This window comes from Centruroides sculpturatus, unplaced genomic scaffold (genome assembly GCF_000671375.1).
Source record: "Centruroides sculpturatus isolate CEXI.00-Female unplaced genomic scaffold, Cexi_2.0 scaffold2041, whole genome shotgun sequence".
Classification (NCBI taxonomy): Eukaryota; Metazoa; Arthropoda; class Arachnida; order Scorpiones; family Buthidae; genus Centruroides; species Centruroides sculpturatus.
In genome coordinates, this window is record NW_019386218.1 from 47502 (window position 1) to 54676 (window position 7175).

Here is a 7175-nt window from a genome sequence, read left to right on the forward strand (position 1 = left end):
TTTTAATATCCAAGTAAATTAAAACATGACAACTTAAAATAAGACAAAGTTTAATAAATTCTTTTTAATTATTAAATTATAAAATTAATTTGCGATAATAATGTTTACAATTTGTACTAATATCGGATGTGGTTGAGAATTATTAATATATATTCGTCTATAAAATTTAATCCATGAATTTTTTTGGTAGTAAAATCGACTCGCCATTGTCTTTCGCTGATAATTGATGCTTTTTAACATAATCTATAGCCCAAGATTTCGCTTGAAAAATTAATTTTGTCATTTGAAATAATTCCATTAAAAAAACTACTACTACTATTTACACCATAGACTTCTATACATATTTTTTTCCCGCGAGTTTTAATAGAATTTGTTGCCAATAAACATCAATGGCGTAATAATAAACACAATGACGTAGCGAACGTAACTGCACCCGGGCCGCGACACTATATTGGCACCCCCTCCCCCTCCAGAAACTAATTTTGTTTTTCTTGGAAACCATTTGGCTCCCCTCTGCCAGTGGCGCCCGGGGCAAGCTGCCCCACCCTCTGCTAAAAGCTTTTCTTCGTTTTTGGGCGATAGGAAATTCTGAAGTTCCTCAAGGACAGGCAGTCTCAAAGGATTAACCCATCGTGTATAGCAGCCTTAATGTGTGTAGTGTGACAAAGGACAGAATTAGGAGTGATTACCTAAGAGAAACAGTCAAGGTGGGTTTCATGAGAAGGTGCAGGAAAGTAGATTAAGATGGTTTGGACATGTGGAAAGAGGACTGGGAAGTTGGAAGTGATGGATCCTGCAGGGAAGACCAAAGCTGAGATGGTGAGACAAGGTGGCAAAGGATTTGGAAGAGAGGGGATGCCCTGGATAGAAAGAAGTGAAGATTAGACGATTTAGAGAAGTAAACAAAATGATTTTTGTATCAAACACCTTTTTAAACGTCTAAAAGATTGGAACAGTAATGTTCAAAAGATAGAACTGTTTTTTATGTATTCAGTCCTGACGAGGGCATCTAGATGACGAACGAAAACATTTGAGTAGCAAATTTGTGTTTATTATGTGCTGAAAATCGCATTTAGGTGTTGATTATTTAGTTATACAGTTCCAGTTTATAAGTGTGCTGTTTTCTGATCAAAAAATAAAAACAAATTAATGAATATTACTTGTGCATTCTTTACTATTGTATTATGCACACACCACACATTAAGTCAGTATTTCACTGTAATAGTTGTCATATTCTTATTATCAACAGGGCATCTCTATTTAAATTATAAAAGAAAAACTTAATACAATTTTTTAAAAACTGGAAGAACTACATGTCAAAGTTCAAAATACCCCAATGACATGTACAGTACCTAGTGTTTCTCAAACTTCACCTTCCAGTAGACTTGTTAATAAATTTTAATGTGCCATTTACCTAATTTGCATTGTTTGCTGTAAATATATTTGCCTAGACCCACAGGGATCTGTGGATCACACATTGTTGAGAAATCTGCTAAAATTATCTCAACCACCTGGACATGAAAATTTCTATTCAACACTACAGTACAAAAATTTTCAATGTTTTCCAATAATGTCAAATAAAGAAAGCAGTTAAGTATCTCAGAATGGATTATTGAAGAAGGCAATGCAACACCTGAAAATCTTGCAAGGAGCAATACTCCAAAGGAAGACTTTCTACAGGAGACTGACTACTTGGGTGTTAGATTTATGAAGAAAACCTGAAAAACTTTATGTGGCTAGCCCATTAGTGAGACGCAAGCCTGCAATCAACCACCAGTGTTTTTTATCCACTAAGACATTGATGGGGCTAAGCACATAAGGAAGCCAGTATTGATTACCATGGCCTAGACCAAATTTGTGTTACTTTACAATTTCAAGTAATTTGAAAAATTATTTAAAATTTAAAATGTAATTTTTCCTATTGGCAAGCACCAAATCCGACAGAGGGCGCTGTTTTGAGCCAAGATGGCTGCCGAAACAGGGTAAGGGAACGATCACGTGTTTGTTCAGTGCCTGAGTCAATTTAGTTTCTATCAGTGACGACTACTGCGAGGACCAAATGAAGAACAAATCATTGAATTTACGTCAAATTCTAGACTATATCGGCGACAGGAAACGTTATCTTATAGAAGGTGAAGCCATTTTGGATATATGAATCGTGTACAGTACACACACAACATAATGTGTGCTACAAACTTTTGACTGGCCTATGTTGTATAAGTGCTGAATGACTCAGCCGGGTAGCTTTCAGATTGGCACTAATTTTAACTATTATGATAAATAAAACTGTGTTTTTATATTGGAACATGGTGTATACTGTTTAAAATATTTAAATACTTCTCACCTGTTAACGTATAATAATCATGCTATCACATGTTTACAAAAACCAGACAGCCCCGCATTGCACGTGCATTCTCCCTGTAATTAAGATGTATCAAAATGCCAATATCTGAGATTGCAACACTAAAGCAACATGAACTTCGGTGTTGTTGTTAGAGTTTAATCCACAAAATACGATGTGTCCAGCATCCAAAACGGCTTCACCTTCTACAAGACAACGTTTCCTGTCGCCAATATAGTCTAGAATTTGACATAAATTCAATGATTTGTTCTCCATTTGGTCCTCGCAGTAGTCGTCACCGACGGAAACTGAATCGGCTCAGACACTGAACAAGCACATGGTCGGTTACTTACCTGTTTTGGCAGCCATCTTGGCTCAAAAACAGCGCCATCTGTCGGATTTGGCGCTTGCCTATTAACTTTAGTTAAAGTAATTTAACTTAAATAACATAAAGGAGTGTTTTACAAGACAAAATGGCAAAAAGTACAGATTCGGTATCCGTCCAATAACACCGATCCAAACTCTCCCCGAGAACCCGCAAGGAACGCCGGCCAGAGCAAGGGAGATGAGCAATATTTTGCACGGCGGCATCCGAAAAATGCCGCGGTAGCCAAACGGGAACAAACAAAAGGAAAACCACAAAATTTAATCAAATCGACGCCCAATTGCTTACATAATTAGATTTCTACCAGATTTTGCCTCAAAGGGGTTCCGTGGGGCATCAAAGAATTTTTTTATCTCATTCCGTTAGTATTTTTTCATATCAGACCCGTTAAGGAACGTGGCTTTCGTACTGTTTTCCGCCACGTTACAAACTAGCACAGAAGACCCGTGCCGGTTGACCGTTCTTCGTATTCGTACCGATACACCGTTTTGACCGTAAACATAGTTTACGGTCAAACAGCGTATCGTTATACACAATCTCTTCACTTTTAACGGGACCTACATTTACGGGCCACTAAAAAATTGAAAAATGTACTGTATAAATTGTTTATTAAATTTTACATAATAAATATTTTTTGAAATATAACTGTTATACAATGATTACGTTAACAATTATTTAATTCTTGATTATTTTGAAGAGTTTTTTAGGAACTTTATTTTACCAGGTTGACCTTAGTAAAGGTTAACAGTCCTGTCCGAAACGTTATTTACGGTTTCGGCTGTAGTAATATTTGAACGAATTACGAGTGTCTCGACTCGACGTATCTCGAGCAGAAAGCGACGACTCTTCCCGTCTGTCGACAATTCCCATTCTCAACCGAATTTCTATGAATATTTGGACGAGTGGCCAATAGATCGATGAAAGTTTTTGCTTCTTGGCCCGCATTTATCGATCGCGGTAACGCGTCGCGCCGTCTTCTTCCACTATTTTAACCGAATTAATTTGTACCGAAATCGCCGCTCGTTCTTCCTTCGCCTTCGCTCCACGCTCCGAACTAATAATAGACCTAGTTGGGTTTTCATCACGCAAAACTTCTCGACGTCGCCCGCAATTACGTGCACCGATCCGTTATTAACGTATTAAAGAACAAGGCGGAGGATACGCACCTAACGAAAGTAGAAGACGATAGAAATCTCTTCGGTCTTTCCTTTTCTCCAACGTTAGTCCACGCCAAGATGGCGGACGTCCCACAATGCCTCGGTACTCGGACTTCCTCAGTCGTATCTGCTTTCTACGGATTCCGACCGGAGTCCGTACGAAAACCACCGCGCGCCGCCAAAGATTTCGAATTCTTTCGGCGAAAAAATAAAAATATCGTATCGGGCCCGACACTTCCTATAAAAATATAATTTTGCCATAAATTCGTTAAGAAAATATTCCCCGAGTCTTCGTTCTCCTTCCACCCGTCGACCACGATAGACGGCCGGATGGCCTAGCGGTCGAGGTAGTAGCCTACCGCTCTGGGGGAATAATCCCCGGGAATTTTTCGGGGGTGATCCGTCCGGATACGTCGGGCCTCGTCCCTCACCACCCGAACGCTTCATTGCGGGCATTGCCCAACCCATAATAATTTGGCTAAAAGAGACCCTCGTAGTGCCCACGGGGCAGAGTTGAAAAAAAACACGTGCACCGATTTAAAACTTAATTTACAAAAGTGAGGTGTGGCTGTGTCGGCCGTGCGTTTTACTCGAATACGTGTACGTTAACGGGTAATATTTTTACGTTTCCGGCACCGCTTCACTCTATCGTATGGTGTTTTATGCGTATCACCGGATTGCTCTCGAGAAGCCCTTTCCAACCGTATACGATTTCTATATTTTGATTTGGCTTTTCGACGAGTGTAGACTTCATTGTATTAAGTTTTCGACTAATTTCGAATATTCTAATAGAGGACCTTCTTTGAATCCTATTGATGTAATACATTTGTTACAGGTTTTTTAGGTTTGTACTATCTTGAAATTAGTATATAATTAAATTTTGGTTATATTTTGTTACCTTACACTAATTTTTGTACTTCTTTTTATACAATACAGTTTATGGTTAAACTTTACTACGCGCACCGTCACGGCCGCACTTCCGGCAAGCATCTTTTGAATTTCAATGTAAGCGGTGCTGTTAGCCAAAAAGTCATATAAATAAGATTTATTTAATTGTAAATTATAAATGTACATTTTAATAACAAGCGGATATCGGATCTAATGTAAACAGCTACGCTAACTATCGATTTTTTTCATTTGTTGCCTCATATTAAATCTTAAATATGAATGTAAATATAAAAATATAGCAAATTCATGCTAGATGTGTTCAAAAACTTCCAGATTTCTTTATAAACGACTTTAAAGAACATTTACTATTCGAAATATACAGAGCCACGCGCACTTTTTGTCGGAATGTGGCGGATTTTAACCACGTGATACAACTAACCGATAGAAAATTTGACAACCCATTGTGGCTACTCCGATAATCTAGGTACTCTATCCCGGAATTTTTCCTACAGCCATCTAGCGACGAGTGGTCTGTTCCAAAAACTGTTCCCGCAATGAAGTATATTTCTCCTTTCATACATTTTAAGTGTATTTCTGTCACTGGCAGAGTAAAAATTCGCATCCATTGCAAGTTCTGGAATTAGTGTACCGGAATTAGTGTATCTTTGGAAAGAATTCGTTTTGTCCCAGATTTTATCCCCGAGTACTCGACAACCCTACTTTTAAGGATGCGGCGATACGAGGGATTCGGACAACTAATCAAAAGTTCCATAAACTGCATACAATTTTGTTATCGTTCTGTAAACGGCTCCGAAATGAGAAATTTACGGCCGGGGGAATATCGAATATTAAATTCGATTAACCGAAACTCTTCCTGGAAGTCGAAATTTTTTAGCCGTTAAACTTCCACTTAACGAGTTTACTTTAATTCAGACTGGTAATTAATGCGAAGGATTAAGTTTCGCAAATGATTTCGTCGGGAGTGTGACGGGAACTCGGCCAGTGGAACAATCCAATGCATTCGATTTTTTGCCAATTGCTAAACGAACACTCGAGAATTGAAATATAGCGACCCGCGGGCACCTGTTTCTCAGACACGACCGAACACTAGTTTTTGAATACAGTTCACCGTTAGACTCGACACATTTTATTTTCCACAAATCGTCAGGTGAGAACCAGCGGGTTCTATCTGACTTAAACAATTTTACAGCGGAACAAATTTTAACGTTAACCGTATGGAAAGGATTAAACGTAACTACTATATCATTACCACGAACAGGATGAACAACAGGTTCACTAGTAACTGACACATAACTGTGAAACGTGATGCCAGATAATTTTTTATATGCTCTGGAGATACAACCAAGGCCGAGCGATAACAAAAATTCCTGCCTATAATACATAAAAATGTAAAAATAGTAGCGCATACTCACGGATTCGGCCCAGTTCGATCGAGCTACCACCAATGTTTCGGATGCTACAATATGGCGCGAGTAGTTCGTTCCGTGTCCACTAGGGCGGTAGGGCGCCTCCCGTTCCTTCCCGACCGAGAAAACTCAAATTTTAAACCTAAGCTTTTCCAGTTATCGTCGAGGTGCCGGCGAAACTTCCGGGTCGATAGGTCAAAGTTCGCGGGGTTTCCATTCAGTTTTACGGCTTAATTTTATGCTGGTAAGGATAAAATTTCATCGAAACGAATAATTTTTATTCAAAATGTTCCCTCGAGGAAATGCAAACGACGGCGAACGACTCGTCATTCGTTATCCACGTCGACCGGTATTATTTAAAAGCGTTGGGCAAACGATTTCAAATACAGTAGTTTTAATAAGGTAGCGACCTTTCTGAAGTGTTTGCTTGTTTGTTAGTTATGGCAACGCAACACTCGGGCGATCTGCCTAGGGGGATGCCTTCCGGGAGGTCTTTTTAAGGGAAACTGGCTCCTATTTAGGCGTTACGGACGTGGAGAAAACCCGGAAAACTCTACGTGGCCAGCCTGTCCGAGCCAGGCGCGAACCCGCCACCGAACTCCCGGTGTTCGGGGAACGAAGACCGCTCGGCCACTGGTGGGCCTCGGAGTGTCTACGAGCCGAACGAGCGAGACAAAAATAGTATTAGCACAATAACAATTTAATCAAAAGAACCGACAGGAAAGAGGAGAATTCTCGATATTGTTATTAGACTTTCCACCGGATGCGTGTTAAAGTTCATTGTCGCGCTATTGCAAAATTTTAGCACTGTATTTTAGTATATGGTCGATGACTTTCCTATCGAGAACCCGATAACCGCCAACCCTATCCGCAGTCACTCTATATTTTTACCGTCTGGCGAATTTATGGCTTTCTAATAAAACTCGCTGCGTACAGATTTCGTATTCTATCAATTCGGTAATATTCCGTCACCAGTC

General features: G+C 39.5%; 1 protein-coding gene across 1 annotated transcript in view; it reads right to left on the reverse strand.

Annotated features, from left to right (window-relative positions):
- LOC111614134 (arginine/serine-rich protein PNISR-like) overlaps nucleotides 1-4016 on the reverse strand; it is a 40823-nt gene extending 36807 nt beyond the window's left edge. Inside the window, exon 1 of the mRNA XM_023355515.1 lies at nucleotides 3893-4016. The gene's annotated coding sequence lies outside the window, so the exon portion shown is untranslated. The remainder of the gene's footprint in view (nucleotides 1-3892) is intronic.
- Nucleotides 4017-7175: the final 3159 nt, after the last annotated feature.